Genomic DNA, 486 nt, shown 5'->3' on the forward strand with positions numbered 1-486 from the left:
GGAACAAGATGATTCCTGCCACCAACTTCCGGCTTCGCTTAAATCCTGCTACGCAGACTGCGCCGTTACTTTTTGGGTCAGGGTCAAATATGGGCGTACTATATTTGTTACGCTCCAACATAGTTCCAGCACATTTTCTCATAGTCTGGTCTGTAATGCCACTTATATTTAATGAACCTTTATTACCACGCAATGGTCTACGACAATAATGCCGCTCTTGTCCTATGCATGCACTGCGTTTTTGCCCGGCGTCGATGACGAAAATGTACTTTTATTCTTGCGTCTAAGAATTACCGCACTTAATTTCATCTGCAGTTATTAGATCATCAGTTATGTGGAAAACATTGGTGTAAATAAGGTTTTAATGGCAGAGGATTTTCACGTGCAGCACAGTGGATTCCGAAGGTTACAAGAGGACATGAACTATCTTGTCTCTTAAATGCCATCTCTTTGGTTGTTCTCATGACAGTGCACAGAGCACTCCTA

Source organism: Epinephelus lanceolatus, chromosome 4 (genome assembly GCF_041903045.1).
Source record: "Epinephelus lanceolatus isolate andai-2023 chromosome 4, ASM4190304v1, whole genome shotgun sequence".
Lineage (NCBI taxonomy): Eukaryota > Metazoa > Chordata > Actinopteri > Perciformes > Serranidae > Epinephelus > Epinephelus lanceolatus.